Source organism: Neophocaena asiaeorientalis, unplaced genomic scaffold (genome assembly GCF_003031525.2).
Source record: "Neophocaena asiaeorientalis asiaeorientalis breed wild unplaced genomic scaffold, Neophocaena_asiaeorientalis_V1.1 scaffold249, whole genome shotgun sequence".
NCBI classification, from domain to species: domain Eukaryota; kingdom Metazoa; phylum Chordata; class Mammalia; order Artiodactyla; family Phocoenidae; genus Neophocaena; species Neophocaena asiaeorientalis.
In genome coordinates, this window is record NW_020172625.1 from 1,092,923 (window position 1) to 1,108,266 (window position 15,344).

Here is a 15,344-nt window from a genome sequence, read left to right on the forward strand (position 1 = left end):
GTCTTTTCTTCCACTATCAGGAGAGTCCCGAGTGTCAGTCCTATCCATGGGCCACTAGTACTAAAAGGCTGGAATCCATTCTGTCTCTGAGCATGACAGGTCCTTGCTCTCCCTGGGGAGAGGCAAGGAGCTTTCAGTCAGGAGTCTCCTGTGAAGGAGCACCATGACAGCCATTTCTGATCCCTTCATCCAGCTGTTGTGAAAAGAGGCAAAGGAGGCCACAGAGCAAGAAAATGCTGAGTCTGGCAGACAAGAGAATGGACAGCCCTCATTTGTGCTAGTCGTTAATGTACCACTTTTAAACTCCATGATGCTACTTATTTCCCTTCATTGTGTAGGTGTAGTTGCGTCTAGAATGAATTCTAAACCAAAGTCTCTTAAGAAGCTTTAGTTTTCGGGTTGCCTATGAGGTATTTAGTCACACCAATTATGTAACAGAGTTGTCACAGACAACGTGGCTTTGCAAGGGTCCACCTTCTTGTTTACTGGCAATCAGGGAATGAATGCTCTCAAATTGATGCAAGGAGCCTGGACTGTCCCCATTTTATAGAAGCCACATAAATTGCCTCAGGACTCTACAAGAGCTGCCCAAGACCCTCATGGCTATGAGATTTCTACCTGTGGGTCATGAATCTGTTTCCCATGAAAGATTCTATATTCCAGCCAAGAGACACTCAATCCTGGTGTAAATTTTGTTCTCTCAAGACATTATAAAGGAGGCAAAATGATGGAAAGAAGGGATACCAGGGTGGGAACCCAGTTCTGCCTCAAACTAGCTGGGAGACCAGAGGCAAGTCCTGGAAGGCCTCAGTTTCCCTGTCTACAAGTGTTACATTGGACTGGATGGTCTGGAAGTCCTGTCACAGCCTGAGATTTTGTAGGACTGTTAAAATATCTGAATGTCTGAGGTCCTTAAAAAATAGGTATGCCCCTCGCCCCCCCAATTTAGACTAGATTTGCTGAGTATGGTGTTCCCCTAGTCCCCAATAACACACTGCCTCCTGATCTGCCCTGGCTCCCCAGGGAGGAATGAAAGAAAGGGTTTGTGACATACAAAAGTATAAATGTAGTGACAACTGACCTTTAGTAGAAATGAGTCTTGCCTTTACACAGCTCTCTATAACAACTAGGAATGGCTATGCTTTTTCCTCTCCCCACCCCAAGCCTACTCTTTTAAGCATGCAGGGGTATTCCCCACCTCCTATTTCTCCTTATTCCATCAGGGGACCCTGACGAAGGAACAAAGGAGTCTTACACAGAGGAGGTCTCAAGTACCAAACGGCAGCCACGTGATGAGGGCAGGTAGGTCTGACACTAAAAAGAGGTTGTGTCCAGCAGAACCCAATTCCATAGGAGTCCAAGCTCCAAGGCTAGGGGGCAGCAGGCGTGGAGGACAAGCTCCCTGCTGAGAATGGGTCTGCAGGACCCACCGGAGGATGCCGTGGCTGCGCAGCGCCGGAGCGCGTTGTCGTAGATGGTGTTCACACTGGTGCAGACGGGCTGCTGCTGCAGCTCCGTCACCCGACAAGCAACGAGCCCGCCAGCCACACGCAACAGCAGCAGCAGCGGCAGCCCCAGCACAGCCCAGGATCGAGTGTGGCTCCCGCGTGGTCTCCTGGGGCCGAGAGCTGGACTTAGATTTCGGGGCTTGATCTGTTTCCTTCTTAGGTTCCTTATGCTCCTGGTTGGCTGCTTTGAGGGCGTCCTACTCCTTTCTCCGGCGCTCCTTCTCTTCCGCCTTCTCCCGCTTCCGCAGTTCCGCTCCGGAGCCTCCTTAGCTCGCTGCTTGGCCTCCCACGTCTTCTCGGCCTCGCGGTCTATTTCCAGCTGCCGCTGCCCCTCTCGCTCCTGATCGAGCTGCACCGCCTTCGTGTGCTCTAACACCCTGTTGGCGCACTGCTCACGCTGCTTCTCGTCCAAGCAAGACAGGATCCAGGGGGTTATCGTTCAGGCCCAGCCACTTCAGACTCCTGAGCTGAGCAAAGCTGACAGGCAGGGTGACCAGCCTGCTGTTGAGGAGGTCCAGGTGCCGGAGGTTGACCAGGAGGCCGAAACCCGCTGGCAGCTACCGCAGTTTGTTCTTACTCAGGTCCAGCTTCACCAGGTGTGCGAGGCCACGGAAATCCGACGGAAGGGTAGTCAGTTTATTGCGGGACGGATCCAGTATGGTGGCCTTTGGGGGGAGTGGGGGGCAGCCAACTCCTTGACCGGGACCTCATTCGGGTCGCTGAGGCTCAGGGCCAGCTTGTTGCTGTCCAGCTCGTCGCGGAGGTTCCCGCCCTTGGTGACGCCGGCTGAACGGGGCTCCGACGGGCAAGAGAAGGGGTGAGAAGCCGCTCGGTGGCTCGGCAGACTCGCACCCAACCGACAATGCCTGCATCCCCTGCCACCTATCCGCCCCCCGGTTGGCACTCTGAGCCCCGTGCCCCGTTCCCACCGGTGCAGCTGCGACAACGATGAGGAAGTAACTCATCCCACGAAAGTCATTCAACTAAAATGTTGTCACCATGTGCACCTAGGTTTTTCTTTTTTTTTAACAGTTTTTAGAGATGTAATTCACACACCATACAAGTCACTCATTTACAGCCACTATGGAGAACAGTATGGAAGTTCCTTAAAAAACTAAAAATAGAACTACCATATGACCCAGCAATCCCACTGCTGGGCATATACCCTGAGAAAACCATAATTCAAAAAGAGACATGTACCACAATGTTCACTGAAGCAGTATTTACAATAGCCAGGAGATGGAAGCAACCTAAGTGTCCATCATCAGATGAATGGATAAAGAAGATGTGGCACATATATGCAATGGAATATTACTCAGCCATAAAAAGGAACGGAACTGGGTCACTTGTAGAGACATGGATGAACCTAGAGATTGTCATACAGAGTGAAGTAAGTCAGAAAGAGAAAAACAAATATCGTATATTAACGCATATATGTGGAATCTGAAAAAACTGGTATGGATAATCTTATTTACAAAGCAGAAATAGAGACACAGATGTAGAGAACAAACGTATGGATACCATGGGGGAAGGGGGTAATGGGATGAATTGGGAGATTGGGATTGACATGTATACACTATTGATACTATGTCTAAAACAGCTAACTAATGAGAACCTACTGTATAGCACAGGGAACTCTACTCAATACTCTGTAATGACTATATGGGAAGAGAATCTAAAGAAAGAGGGGATATATGTATATGTATAGCTGATTCACTTTGCTGTACAGTACAAACTGATACAACATTGTAAAGCGGCTATACTCCAATTTTTAAAAAAAGCGTATGATTCTGTGGCTTTCGGTATATTTACAGTTGTGCAATCATCACCACAATCAGTTTTAGAATATTTTTACCACCCCAGAAAGAAACCCTGTACCCCTTGGCTGCCAGCTCCCAACTCTTCCGTCCCTCCAGCTCTAGGCAACCATTAATCCGCTGTCTCCACGTATTTGTCTGTTCCGGACATTTCATATAACGGAAGCATACTACAGTATGTGGCATTTGTGACTATTTCCTTCAATCAGTGTAAGATTTTTAAGGTTCATTCATGTCGTAGCATGTATCAATACCTCATTTATTTTCATGGCAGAATAACATTTTATTGTACAGATATGTCCCATTCTGTCTATCCATTCATCAGTTAGTGGACATTGTTCTGTTTCCACCTTTTGGCTGCTATGAAGAATGCTACTATAAATGTACAAGATTTTGTGTAGACACATGGTTTCATTTCTCTTCGTTCTACACCCAGAAGAGAAAATGCTGGATTCTATGGTAACTCTATGGTTAAGCTTTTGAAAACTGCCAGACAATTTTCTAAAGTGGCTGAATCATTTTTCATTCCCACCAGCAGTGTAGGAGAGTTCCAATTTCTCCACTTCCTCACCTACACTTGTTATTATCTGACTTTTTGATGATAGCCATCCTAGTAGGTGTGAAACAGTATCTCATTTTGGTTCCTATTTGCATTTCCCTGAGGGCTAATCCTAGGCTTTCTTTGAAGTGCATCTTAAAATATTTGTTACAGTTATTCAATTCGGTGTTAAAATCCTTGCTCTTAAAGCAATTCAAAAATCAATGAGAAAAAGGAGTGAATGTTGTGTGATAAGAATGTGTGTGCATATACCTATGCACATGTGTGTACATCTTGCATGCATACATTTATTTACATGTAAACATGTATGTCTCAGAGCTATGAAAGTGTGGGCTCTCAAGTTAAGTTGCTTGAGGTCAAATCCAGGCACTGCTACATAATACCTGAATGACCTGGAGTAAGTTGATTAATCGCTCTAAGTTCATTTTTTCTATCTATAACTAGGGACAATAAAAACAGCATACATAATTTGCTTAGTATAGCGCTTCCAGATAGTTGATTTATAAATATTAGCTCAATATTTCTGTATTCGTTGACTCTTTTACAATTAGGAGGCGTTTCATGTACTACGCAATTTTAAAAAATCAGTGAGGTTTTATCTTTGCACATACTTGTTTCTAAATATTTCTAGTCCATATTTTGGTTTAGCCTTTAATAGATTCCCTGTCATGGATCAGTGTTCCGCCTTACCTAATTTCTCACCCCCCCCCTTCAAAATACAATTATAAATTCCCCATACAAAAAGAAAATAAGAAGAAATATCTTTATTGCAAAATAGCACCATCAGTTCTCATAGTAAAATGCATCCCATGTTGATACAGTTCTAAGAGAGGTCCCAAGGCAACCAAAAGAGGAAGAGGAAGCCCTCAGGGCCGGTGAAAGCATGTGTCCTTGAAGGGCAATAGAACTCTCCTTCCTTTCTCCTCCAAAGCCTCATGATTTAGTCCTTATACTCCCCACTCACCAAACCAGGGGAGCAGTGGAAATAAGCAGCACAAATGACCAAATAATGCCCCTTATTTCCATGTAGAAGCAGGTGCATTTTCCTCAGGGTAAGTGGTGTGATGACACTGATCCACTCTGACAGGCCAGCTGATCTAAAATTACTCAGCACACAGCCCCTGGCTGGGGAAGCTTCTCCCAAGAGCTTATTCTGAAACTCTTCAATCCCCCAGGTGCTAATTAAAATTTACTGGGTAATATTTGCAAAGCTCAATGGCCCTAGTTACAGCAATTATCAGTTACTAAATGTTAATGCCGGGGGTGTCACCTGATGATTGGCTTTTTTATTCAAGAGGATTGTCCCTCTTCCCCCACCCATGATTCTTTCCCTCCGCTTCTTCAAGAATCCAAATGGGCTAAAGGTTTCAAATGGCTTGAGAGGAGGAAAAAAATCGTCATCCTACACTTAAAATAATTCTTTTTTCCTTGGACCACTAGGCACTGAGGGATCAGGGTTTTAAACACAAGGATCCCACTGTGGAAGTGAGGGGCTAAATTGGAGGTTCACCTCTGAGCCACCGTCAAGGTGTACTCCTGGCTCATCCATTTGCCCTGGTGATTGCATCAGCAGGTGGACCAAAGGCCCTGACCAAGGCCCGCTAATCTTACCAGGTTATTGCAAATGACTGCTCTTGAAATGGGAGACAGTTTGTCTAAACAAAGGAGAACTGACCAATTTATGGAGTTGGCACTAAAGGAGCTGTAGGACAAGGACTCAGCCTGGTTACCATGCTCTGGCCCCCGCTTCTGCAGACCACACGAGGAGACAAGTATTGCAACGACACACAGAGGCATTTCCTGGGTTTAACTGAGTTCAAATTGCGCTTGATGGCCTTCATTAAGCAGATGAACTGTGACAAAAAATAACATGGTCCAGATACTCTCTAAATAAATGACCTTAAAATTAATAGTCAAACTTCTTTACTTTCTAATTCAGGAAAGACGTCAGATCCAAGACCAGTGTAACTCAACCCCATGATCTGGGGGCACCAGCGGCTTTTGCTCTTTGCTCATATACCAATGGCAACTTTTTACTAAGACACAGTGTTCTCAGTTGTTTCTGTGTTTGTTTATTTGTTTCCAGAAAACACTTTTCCAGAGTTCTCTTCCAAGAGAACTAATATTTGTGGAACATCTACTATTTGCCAGACATTAATGCTCGGCACGTTAAACAACCACATACAGCGTTCTTTGTCTTGGCCCAACTATAATGTCAGCTCTTCCCTTTCCCTTTTAAATAAATCTATTTTCAGAGGCAGAGGAAAAGATGATGGCCCAAATTTTTGATAGTCAGGGATATGTGTAAAAGACATATAAAATAGTGGAAGAAAGACCAAACTTTGTGAGAGAAAATCCAAGGTTATTATAAAACTCTTCCCCTTTCAATACCTCTGGCCTTCTCCAAGGCATTGAACATTCTGAGCCTAGAGGCACCTCACTGGGTCAAGATTAGACACTGCATGTGAAGGAGCTCAGAGAGAGGTGAGATGCTGCATAAAGTAGGAAGACTCCTGCTCTAATCAGGAGGTCAATAGAAGTGAAATATTCAAGATCCTCACAAACACTGGCAGTGCTCATAGAGATCAAACCAAAAGGTTACTGAGTTAAAAAGGCACGGCTGTGTATATCCCGCAGCAAATGGCGACCATCAATAGTTAAAGCTGTTTCTGGTCCTGGTTGCATAAGGTTTTCTTCAGAACCAAGCAGGTTTAAAACTAACTTGCAGCAACAATTAATATTCTAGACCATTCTATTTCTTTCATTGTACAATATCATATAGAAACAAACTTTGCATCCTTTTGAAGTTTTATAGGAAATACATTGGGGTAAGGAAGAGAATGTAAGTTTGTTGTACAGTCTATATAAGCATTCTCCTCCCTAAGCGCCCAATAAATTTCCTATAAAGTTTTGAAAGGATGAAACATGTCTAGCAAATGTTTCTTAAAAGGCTTGGGGTCAAACATACTTGATTTTCCACTAGGTTAAAATAATTTTTGTATGTCCAATCTATTAAACCAAATAACGAAAAAGATGTACAAAGCAATTCATCTGCACTGTTTCCCTGGGCTAACTTGTTGGCAAAGCAATTTGCATGAACATTACTATCCTCAACCAGAAAACATTCAGTAAGTGTCAGATATTCGCTGGGAACTTCTTGGTACTGACTGATCTACAAATCATTTCAAATACACGGACCTGAAGGATGGGAGGAAGGGACTTTAGCCAGGAAAAAGGGTGAGGAGGAACCTTTCAGGAAAAGGAAGTAGCACATGCCTGTGGGAAGGAGAAACAGTGGCTGGAATTAGAGTGAAGGGTGGGTGAGGTAGGCGGAGGTTAGATCACGCAGGACCTCAAGGTCCTAGGAGGAAACACAACTTATTCAGATGGTTTAATAGTGAGATTTTAACAATAGGGATACTTCCAGATGTGTAGGCAGTATTTCAGGAGTCAGCACCCAGAGAAAGCATAACAGGAAGCTCTCACCATCCCTAGGACAAGAAGGAAGAAGAGAAGTATTGGAGTCTGGTGGGAGCTGGAGCTGTGGAGGTGAGGCTACCCACACCTGCTGGCAGAGAAGAAAGGCAGAAACAGGGAAGCAGCAGGAAATACCTCCAAACCCTCCGTCTCTCCTCATGCTTTGCCAGTGCATCCCATCCGGTGTCTTTCTTGGGACATAGAGAAATTAGGGGAGGAAAAGATGGCAAACAGAGAATAACCAGCACACCGGACTTTTTATTTCATCCTAAGAAAAATGGGAAGCCTTTGAAAAATTTTAATCTAGGGAGTGAAGTGGTGAAAACAGCATTCAAATGCACATTTTCTTCCATACTGATAATCGCTAGGCAAAAAGACGGGGGGGAAGAGAGGGAGGGAGAAAGGAAGAAAGAAGTGTGAGATGTTGCAGGTTTGTTACAAGTTTAAAAACAAATAGGAAGAGACTATCAAAACTAAAGGCAAATTTGGATACTCCAGGAACAGCCACAAGTTGACACTATGAAAATCTGTGGGTGATTCCTAGGACTTACTTAGAGAATGGCAATGAACTCAGTGAAAGATCATGCTGCAGATGAGAGATTTCATTTATGTTCTCTTTTTCTGAGGAGTTAGTATTGCAAGTTTGCATCAAAGGATTTTGCTAGAGCTCAGATGTTTCCTGTTTTTGTGAACTTGCAATAAGAGTTACAAAAGCTATTCTTTGGGGGGAGCTTTATTTTTCTTCATTGGGTAGTGTTGAAAGCAAAAAAAGATGAACTCTTTAAAACCACTTAGGTTCCATGGATATAGGTTGATTTCCTGCTATAGTTAATTTTTTATTAACTTATTTCCCTAAAACAATTGGGATCTAAAAGCATTTTGAGGAAAACTCTAGACCTTTTAGTAAAAAAGATAGAAAGAAGGAACGAAAGAAAGAAGGAAGGAAGGAAGGAAGGAAGGAAGGAAGGAAAGGAAGGAAGGAAGGAAGGAAGGAAGGAAGGAAGAAAGAAAGAAAGAAAGAAAGAAAGAAAGAAAGAATATATAGCATGCATATTCTATAAATGAAGGAACCATGAAGAAACCAGTAAGTTTTCTAAATCAGATATCTTGCTACGTGTCCTCTGTCATCTAGGGAGATTTTTAACATTGTAAATTCCCAAGGGCCCCTGAAAACCAACTGAAATGAAATCTCTGAGTAAGACCTGGGGTTTTGCATTTCAAAGAAAATGTCCTCTCTGTGATTCTGACATGCAGCTATCTTTGGCAATCACCATAGATATAATTTAAGGTCCAAACCATGTTTATTTTAAAATTCCAGATAATTAAAATGCTGGTGATGTTAGTCTAATGAGTTTCCAGGTCCTTCCACTTATATCATTCTATTACTCTTGTTTCTCAGTTTCAAATTTAAATGCATGAAGATGGATTCAAACTTCTAAAATTCCTAGAATTGACTTGACCTCAATGGATTGTTTCCATGTTGTACAATGCCAGTGTGCACTTTTGGTAATGGGCTTTTTAAAATAACATATAATACATGATTTTAACTGTGCTTAAACTTTGGTTTTTCATTATGAATATATTTTAAGTGGTTTCTGAACTTCTCTGAGTACCTAGACTCAGGGTGGATACACTGAGATGGCTTAAGAAATGAAATGATTATTACTTACATACCACAGAAAATTACTGGTCTAGTGCTTTACTTCAGAGCTACTGGCAATCTTCTCTGGTGAAGGCTCCAATGGAATGTCAATCATTGTCAATAATCAGTATCCTGAAATCAACCAAAATCCTGTTCTTCAACATGGTTATTTTCTTAAAATTTATTTCCTGGAATCAAATACTCATCTGTGTCCTGTGTTTTTTGGAAGATGTTTTGTGTAAGAAGACCTGCTTGATCATTCTGAAGGATTTCTCTGATTTGTATTCTAGCTCATTCTTTATTATACAGTTGGCTCACTCTCTCTCTCTCTCTCTTTTTTTTTTTTTTTTTGGCTAACCAAGGACCAAAGATTCAATATTCAACTTGGAATACAAATCAATTTCTGGAAATCTCATGCTTACCTTCCTACACCTGTCCTCTCACTATAGCAACACCAGAAGTAGACACAAACCATCATCATGTGTTTCTGTATAAACTGCTTCTGAGGTTTTTATTCTACAGTTTACACCCCTGCAACAGTATGATTTTCATTGCAAAGCAGAGTGGACTGATCACAAACAACCACTTCCACCCTAGTCCAAAATCATTTGAAATGAAACCAAAGCTGTCTAAAATATTTTATGTTATTGGAAAACAAAAAAATTTGGTGAATTTCTGAAGAACAGAAAACCAATAGGAATGAAAGAGGAACTGAAAACTACATACAATTGTAATGAAAATACACAGAGTAAATAAATGGTGTTGAGATCAGAGTAGGTTAGGAGGACACTGGGGGTCAAAGGATATAAGGAATGATAACGGAGCTTTAGGTAACTATCAACTCAAGCTGTCACCTTGTACAAATATCTTGAGAGGATACAGTAACTGAGTTTGCTTCCAAAAGGTATCAGCGAATAGAGCACTAAAACCAGAGGATTCCAGGCAGCTTGAAGGCACAGAGAGAGATGAAGGGGGTGCTTTCAAAACCAAATTATAGGTTGCCGTCACACCATGTTCTTCAGTATTCATATCTCTCCAAAGACAAGCTTCTTTAGTCAAAACATGCATCCATAAGCAAGTAAGTAGGAAATGGTTCTGAAAATATGAGCAGATAAACTAAGAACCAGAAGATATCTGAGGAAAACCAAAACTATTAAAGAATGAACTCCAGGGCTTCCCTGGTGGCGAGTTTGGACTGATCACAAACAACCACTTCCACCCTAGTCCAAAATCATTTGAAATGAAACCAAAGCTGTCTAAAATATTTTATGTTATTGGAAAACAAAAAAATTTGGTGAATTTCTGAAGAACAGAAAACCAATAGGAATGAAAGAGGAACTGAAAACTACATACAATTGTAATGAAAATACACAGAGTAAATAAATGGTGTTGAGATCAGAGTAGGTTAGGAGGACACTGGGGGTCAAAGGATATAAGGAATGATAACGGAGCTTTAGGTAACTATCAACTCAAGCTGTCACCTTGTACAAATATCTTGAGAGGATACAGTAACTGAGTTTGCTTCCAAAAGGTATCAGCGAATAGAGCACTAAAACCAGAGGATTCCAGGCAGCTTGAAGGCACAGAGAGAGATGAAGGGGGTGCTTTCAAAACCAAATTATAGGTTGCCGTCACACCATGTTCTTCAGTATTCATATCTCTCCAAAGACAAGCTTCTTTAGTCAAAACATGCATCCATAAGCAAGTAAGTAGGAAATGGTTCTGAAAATATGAGCAGATAAACTAAGAACCAGAAGATATCTGAGGAAAACCAAAACTATTAAAGAATGAACTCCAGGGCTTCCCTGGTGGCGCAGCGGTTGGGAGTCCGCCTGCCGATGCAGGGGACACGGGTTCGTGCCCCGGTCCGGGAAGATCCCACATGCCGCGGAGCGGCTGGGCCCGTGGGCCATGGCCGCTGGGCCTGCGCGTCTGGAGCCTGTGCTCCGCGGCGGGAGGGGCCACGGCGGTGAGGGGCCCGCGTGCCGCAGAAACAAACAAACAAACAAAAAAGAATGAACTCCAATTCAGTAAGTAGAAAACTAACATATGGAAAAATATTTAGTGGAGCAAGTTAAGACTATAATGAGATTATGTGGATTTGTTTACCATTTCTATAAAACTAGAAGGGTATTTATGAAAAAATCTGGAGCACTTGTTAAGAAAAGTAGGTTCAAAAGGTGAGATGAATAGCAAAATGAATTAGGCAGAAGAGTAAATTAGTGAGCTTAGACAATCAAGCCAAAGGACTCACAGAACATGGTGTGAAAGGAAAAAATGATGGAAGATGCAATGAAATAAAGAGTTGCAGAGAAAAGATCTATTAGACCCAAAATCTATTCAATAGAATCATTGGGAAAAGGAAAGCTAGATAACAGAGAAAAATATATAATCAATGAAATAATAAAAGATTTAACAGAGCAGAAGAAAAGACCTAAAGGTATCAATCTGGAGAATGAACACAAATCTACAACTAAACACATCAAATTCCACAAGCCAAGGCTAAAAAATAACACTCCTAAATTATTCCAAAGAGAAAGAACAGCTTCCCTACAAAAGAAAAAGAATCATATGACCATCAGGCTTCTCCTTGACCACAATGCATACTTAAAGACAATAAAACAAAAAAAAATGGCAAATTTCTAATAAAAAAACTCCATTTTAAATATAATTGATTTTTACCTATTTTGAAAAGTTATAAGTAACTTCACTATCCACCAATGTATTAATAATAAGTGATGCTGAATAAATATTATGAAATACTACTATATGACTTGATAAGGGGACAGCAATTAGCACTTGCAACAACTTTTCTCAATATGATCCTCAATTCCAAAGGCAGTGGCGGTACGATTGAGAAGCTGAGCAGAGCGTTCAATAGACTCACAGGGCTAAGACCCAAAAATGGCACCCAGGGCCTGCCAAGCAGGAGGGTCCTTGTAAATACCCAAATTTTGAGGGGCACAGCAAGCAACATTAAACCAGAAACAGTCTGGCCCTAACAGAAAACAAAGTCCAGGTTCAAACAACTGTAAACCCTTTGGGGTTGACGTGACCTGGGACTGTTAGTGCCCTTAGAATAACAGCCAATAGAAGCAAAGGGAAGGCTCACTGGAGAAAGAAAAGGGGTGGGATAGGGAAGGTGGGAGGGAGGCTCAAGAGGGAGGGGATACAGGGATATAGGTATACATACAGCCGATTCACTTTGTTGTAAAGCAGAAACTAACACAGCATTGTAAAACAATTAGACTCCAATAAAGATTTTAAAAAAATCATCCCAAGTATCAAATTATTTCTAGTTTTTCATATACAATATTTAGCATTGTGGGGGAAAAAAAAACAGGCAAGGGAAACGCCAATCAGAACCACAATGAGATATCACTGCATACCTGTTAGGATGGCTGTTACCAAAAAGACAAGAGATGAGAGGTGTAGGCAAGGATGTGGAGAAAAGAGAACCCTTGTGCACTGTTGGTGGAAATGTAAATTGGTGCAGCCACTATGGAAAACAGTATGGAGGGCCCTCAAAAAATTAAAAATAGAACTACCATATGATCTGGCAATTCCAGTTCTGGGTATTTACCTGAAGAAAACAAAAACACTAACTTAAAATGATATCTGCACCCCTCTGTTTATTTCAGTACTATTTACAATAGCCAAGATATGGAAACAACCTAAGTGCCAATTGATGGATGAATGGATAAAGAAAACGTGATATAGATACAGATATATTATTATTAATATCCTGTATTATAGATACAGGAATATTATTCTGCCATAAAAAGAAGGAAATCCTGCCATTTTTGAAAACATAGATAGACCTTGAGGTCATTGTGCCAAGTGAAGTAAGCCAGACAGAGAAAGATAAATACCATGTGATCTCACATGTGAAATCCAAAAGTAAAAACAAAACAAAACAAAAAAAACCTCATAGATACAGAGATTGGTTGCCAGAGGCAGGGGGCTGGGGGGGTGGGCAAAATGGATGAAGGGGTTCAAAAGGTACAAACTTCCAGTTAAAAAATAAATGTCATGAGGATGTAATGTACAGCATGGTGACTACAGTTAAGAATACTGTATTGTGTATTTGAAAGTAGCTAAAAGATCTTAAAAGTTCTCGTCACAAGAAAAAAATGTAACTATGTATGGTAACTAATGTAACTAGACTTATCGTGGCAATCATGTTATAATATATACAAATATTAAATCATTATTTGTATACCTGAAACCAATATAATGTTGCATGTCAATTATACCTCATTAAAAAATTATTTAAAGGTGATATTTAACCCAAGAACTGATTGGAGTAATCAAGTAGAATACCAAAGCCAGACAGGGACACTACTACAAGAAAAGAAAATATCCCTGATGTACATATGCACAAAAATCTTCCACGAAATACTAGCAAATAGAATTCAACAGCACATTAAAAGGATCATATACCATGGTCAAGTGGGATTTATCCCTAGGATGCAAGGATAATTCAACATATAAAAATCACTAAATGGGAGGCACCACATCAATAGAATAAAGGATAAAAATTATATTATCATCTCAATGGATGCAGAAAAAGCATTTGACAAAATTCAAAATCATGTCACATTAGAAACCCTCAACAAATTAGGTATGGAAGGAATGTATCTCAACAAAATAGATGCCATGTACGACAAGCCCACAGCTAACATCATACTCAATGATGAAAAGCTGAAAGCTTTTCCTCTAAGATCAGGAACAAGACAAGGATGCCCACTCTTGCCACTTTTATTCAACATAGTACTGGAAATCCTAGTTAGCCCAACTGGGCAAGGGAAAGAAAAAAGCATCCAAATCAGAAGGTAGAAGTAAAATTGTCTGTTTGCAGATGACATTATCTTATATAGAGAAAATTCTAAGAAATCCACCAAAAAAACCTGTTAGAACAAATAAATGAATTCAGTAAAGTTGCGAGATCCAAAAATCAGTATTAAAAAACCAGGTGTGATTCTGTACACTAACAACAAACCATTAGAAAGAGAAATTGAGAAAACAATCCCCTTTATAATAATATCAAAAACAATAAGATATCCAGGAATAAATTTAACCAAGGAGATGAAAGACCTGTACACTGGAAACTATAGACCTTAAAAACATAGAAAACAAGAAGATACTGATAAAAGAAATTAAAGAAGCACAAACAAATGGCTATGGTCGTTGAAGAGGGATGAAATACAGGACAGGCTGCTGTATAGTTTAATCTGTTATTGCACTTCCACGTCTCTTTCATGTCCCTGTATTCTTCTATAATATTCTCTTTCATACTGAGAATACATTCATATAATTTGGGGATAATTTATGTCCTGAAAAGTGTGCAAAAAGTAATTTTAAAATCTGCATGTTATTAATTAAAATATCAGACTCCATGGTCTTAACTTTCACTAGAAGATATTACTTCATTTAATTCTAAATGTTCACATCATTTTATAATATGGAAAGAAACCAAAAGCAATAATGAAATCTAAAAGTAAACGGATTTAAATTTTAATACAAAGTTAGTAAAATAAGCAAAACAAAATTTGTTTATATATCATAATCAATCTACATAAAAATTTGTGTCATTGTGGATAAAACCAGGAAGAAAACAAAATGAAAACGTTTTGATATCAGGCAAATAAGACTTTTTGCTATGGTTTTCCCCAAATTGTCTTTACTCTGGTTTACTCTTCTTATAAAGATTCCATGAAAACAAAATGTGCAACATATTTGATGAAAGAAAAATAATGTCCTCCATTTTTATACCATTCTTACTTCTAAAAGTCAGGTATGAGATTTGGGAAATTAAGTTACATGAAGAACTGCACACAGATGGCTGTTAGTGAAGAATAAGAATTAGGTCACGGGTCTAATTAACTCATAGTGGAAAAAATTCAATGTTTCTCCTACCTGCTAGTCATGCTGAGCAAGTTCTATGTCGGTATCCTGTTTCATACTACCTCATAACCTAATAGATTTTCTTTATTCAATCAGGTCTAGAAGCTACTATAAATATTCCAATTTTTCGTATACTTTCTAATCTCAACAGAATATGAATTCTCACTAAAGAACTCTCCATTCTTCATGCTGCTGCTTTTACTCTCTACCACGTATCATCCGAAATGTTTGCACCTTTCCTTGTATTGTCACATTTTGTTGATTTTCATTCTGTTCAGCTTTTTACTTGTTGTTGTGATGAAGTGGTGACTCCAGCTCCTTACATAGGTAACTGTTGATTGCTTTTTAGTTTTTATATATACAGTATATACATTATAATATATATATATATTATACAGTATATACATTATTTTATATATATATATATATATATA

The 15,344-nt window shown here is 40.0% G+C and overlaps 1 pseudogene; it reads right to left on the minus strand.

The window, feature by feature from the left end:
- Positions 1-1,267: 1,267 nt before the first annotated feature.
- LOC112395636 (leucine-rich repeat-containing protein 59 pseudogene) overlaps positions 1,268-15,344 on the minus strand; it is a 23,062-nt pseudogene continuing 8,985 nt past the window's right edge.